Genomic DNA, 4190 nt, shown 5'->3' with positions numbered 1-4190 from the left:
ATCAGAGGAAGCTCACTGACAGCTGCTCCAGGAAGATCCAGGACTTCACTGAGGACTCGACTTATTGGGCTCTACAGACACAATTAACTAGCTGACCGCCTTAACTATTTGACTGTGATGTCTGTACATAAGGAATATAAAAAGTAGAGAACCTTGCAGCAGTCTTAGCTTATTGCAGAATTCAAAACATCAGTTTAGAAACAGCCGACCAGTTAACATGTCCACAAATCCACTGCAGCTGCACCCCATGACAGACATGTGATTTCAACAGCTGTAATCCATGGATTTTTATTTAGGACATTCCACGGGCCAACAGGACTCTTAGTTCCAACTGTAAAATTTCAGTCAATCAATCAATCAAACTTTATTTATATAGCACCTTTCAAACAAGTCAAATGCAATTCAAAGTGCTGGACAGACCATTGACAAAAATATAGTGTTAAAAATGGATTTAGAGACTAATGCACACCAAAACAACCAAGATAAAAGTTAATTGAATAAGAAAGCAACAAGAGATGGGTCTTTAAGATAATAAAAGATATATAAAATACAAGGAAATTAAGATAACAATGCAAATGAATAAATAAAAATTATGAAACTACACAAAATAATCAGATTGTATTGAAATAATCAAATTTTATTCAAATAAAATAGAATAAAAGACATAACTATGATCAGCAAACTATAGTAAAATAAACACTATAATGATGATGATAAATAGAATAAGTATTAAAAATAAAAACCATAAAATTATAAAACTATAAAACACTACATAAAAGCCAGACTAAATAGATGGGTTTTTAGTTTACGTTTAAAACTATAATGCATTTCCTGCTGAAAATGTATGGGAATGCTGACAGCTTAAATTAATTGCACTGCACTGCTGAAAAACTTAAAAGTTTAAATGTACAACTGGCAGAGTTGGAAGCTGAACTTCATTAGCTAAAGAAGCTAAGAGCTGAAATACATTGCTAGAAAAGCTGGAAGCTAAACTGTAATACTGTCAAAAGTGGTAAATTAGAATTTTCCTGAATAAGCGGAAAGAAGAAATGCTTTGTATGCATATCAGACAGATGAACTGCAGTGCTAAACACAAAGAGAGACAGAGAGAGGGAGAGTATAGTATTTGGGTGAAATAAACCTTTAAAACTACAAGTTGTTAGACATAAAGTAGTATTTGGGTGGAATAAACCTTCAAAAACTGTAAGACATATTGCTTAAATGGGCACAGCATCTGAAAGAAGACAAAAATATCTATGTTTTGATGTATTAATTGTGTATGAGGAGTTGAAGTTGTGGAACCTACATGGATTTTTGCCAGAAAATTTTTAAAAAGGAAAAAGGCAGAGTGGGTTAGAGGGTGAGTGATGTCATCACTGTAAAGCAGCACAATACACACCCATTATAAACTCAGAAAAGTCTGAAAAAGGCATAAAACTTAAACTGTGCTAAATCAAAAACTGTAAAAGTTATTAAAAAGCTGAATCATAGCTTAATAGTTTAAAGACTTGTTGCCCGTTTAAAGTTTGAATGAAGTCTGTAGCTGAACGTATGCGGAAGCAGTAGCATTTCAAAATGGAGTTTAAGAGGATTTTAATATTTTCTCCGTTGAGTTACATTGTATAAAAAAATGTGAAAAAAGCTTAATATTTTAAAAAGTATAAATATTTGAAATAAGAAAATATATAGCACTAATGTCCTTAAAGAGCTGAATATTTTTGATAGTTGAATGGTTTCTGTAGCTGAAAGTATGCAGGAGTAATTTAAGTCCAAAAAACGTACGGAAGAAATAGAAGTTGAAGAAGTTGAGTAACCCTTAGAAGAACAATACTGATGAATAATAATGCTGAATCAGCATTCCCACAAATATCAATATTTTCAGCTCCTCTCAGTTCCTCTGGAAGGCTATTCAGAGAAAACAGCATCAACAAATGTTTCTGTTCTGCTTTGTGGAACCACTAAAAGAGAAGAACCGGAGGATCTGAGGGGCCTTCCTGGTTCATAAACCAAAAGCACTTCTGCAAGGTAGTGTGGTGCAAGGCCATGTAGTGCCTTATAAACTAATAAAATAATTGTAGGTAACCAGTGTAACGACTAACCAGTGTAACGACTTTAAAACAGGCGTAATGTGTGCTCTCCTTTTGGTTTTAGTCAGCACTCGTGCAGCAGAATTTTGAATTAATTGTAGCTGATTTATTGTATTCTTTGGTAGACCAGAGAGGAAAGCGTTACAGTAGTCCAGCCTGCTAGTTATAAAAGCGTGCATCAGTCTCTCTGTGTTGTTCAGAGAGATTTTTGGCACAGATACGCATGGCATGGTGTGAAGTTCACTCACTACCTTTTGATTTAAATGCCTGTAGTTCTGTGTCAGCTGATTAGAACCAAGAATAAATCAGTACCCCAATAAATGAGACTATCAAAGCTTTGACTGACCAGCTGATCATTGACCAGTTGGCTTCCAGTTTCCATAAAGGGGCTCTCTATTAAATTAGTACTGCAATTCCATAAAATGGTGAAATACTGTATCATAACTTTAGCAGTATGTTTCGTCAGGCCCTCCCTGCCAGCTTAACACCCACTCCTTTCATCCACTCACACAGACTAATATTTTCATTTGCACTCCAAACACTACTTACAACATATAAAGGATCAGATGTGAGGACAACCTGTGTCAGTGAGGAGAGGATAGAGAGAGAGAGGGGGTTGCAGTATGTCCAAGGGGGGCACTCTGAGCCAGGGAGAACACTAATAACACCAACAGGGACCACAAGAAGCCTCCCAGTGGAAGTCTCTGCTGGTCTGCATGCAGACAGACAGTTCTGCACCTCCTCGTAGCGAGCTCTACTAGAAGACTCATTCTGGAAATATAAATTGGAAATTAATTTTATTTATCAACAAAGCATATTTGAAAATCGTAAAACGTATCCAACCAAACTAACTTCTAAAAAATGTATATATAGAAATTACATTTGTGAATCCTGTGTATTTTGTAATATTGGCAAAGAAACAATTCTATATTTATTTTATGAATGTATTTATGTTAAAAACAATTGGTTTGAAGTGGAACATGTGTGTTGATATGCTGTGTGGGACTGAAGGGGTAGAACATCAGCTATCTGTTGAAAACCAGACCAAAACCACTCACAGTACCCACTGGGAAGAGGTCAAAGTTCATTGGCCGGGAGTCAGAGGACGGCCGGAGAAAGATCAAGGAAGACATTCACACCTGACACCAGAGAGTATCTTTGAAAAGAGACAGAAGTTTACATATTTATGTCATCTGGTGACGCCTGAGCCAAATAGATTTGCTAATGAAGACAGTGAGATGTAGGTGAAAGCCTTGACAAAGCTGGTAAGGGGACCCTGAGCCCAAGCTACGATGACCCCGATGACTCAAAATGATATTCATATAGTTTGTTCTTTATAACATTGGAACACTTCTCATAAACAGATCATGTTTAAAGGGGAACACCACCTAAATTAAAGCTGAAGTAGGCGAGATTGGAGCAAATATGATTAAAAAAAGTTATTTTTATAAAACAGTCGCTATATCGTGACAGTAGTACATGAAACAGGTAACTTGAAAAAAATCATGTTCCTCTGTGTCCTCCGGTGCTAACTAACGGCATCTGCAAGATTTCACAGACCGGAAGAAAACAAGCAGTAAGAGCTGATCTGAGGTCTGCTGTCCATCTGCTGTCTATGAGAGCCGGCTGTCAATCACTCACAAACTCCGACCAAATGGTCAAACTAGGCAGCGCTGATCAAATATGAATCAATATTATGTTCCGTTAATACGTTAGTTGAAGAAGTTGAATAAACCTTACACGAACAATATTGGGAATGCTGAATCAGCATTCCCACAATGACAGTTTCTATATGAATGTGTTTGTTTGTTTGTCCATTGCAGAGTAGAACAGGTTCTGAAAGCTAAATCCTGTTTGCACTGCACATCTGTAGACTTTAAACACACTTCACTGTGGCCACTATGACCTCAGGGGTTACCATCAGTAACAAGCGGGTAAGAGAAAAAGTGTGACAACATATCACCACTGACATTCCTTAAATCTTTACTGTAGAGAATACTATATCTTGCTTTGGATTTTGGTCTGTAAAAAAAACAAACTTTAGATGCATTATTTCGGGGGGTTACATTTTAAACCCTCCCCCCCGGTTTTGTCAGAGTTGGT

This window comes from Sebastes umbrosus, chromosome 10 (genome assembly GCF_015220745.1).
Source record: "Sebastes umbrosus isolate fSebUmb1 chromosome 10, fSebUmb1.pri, whole genome shotgun sequence".
Taxonomy (NCBI): domain Eukaryota; kingdom Metazoa; phylum Chordata; class Actinopteri; order Perciformes; family Sebastidae; genus Sebastes; species Sebastes umbrosus.
The sequence above is the reverse complement of the archived record's forward strand: the minus strand, read 5'-3'. Positions refer to the sequence as shown.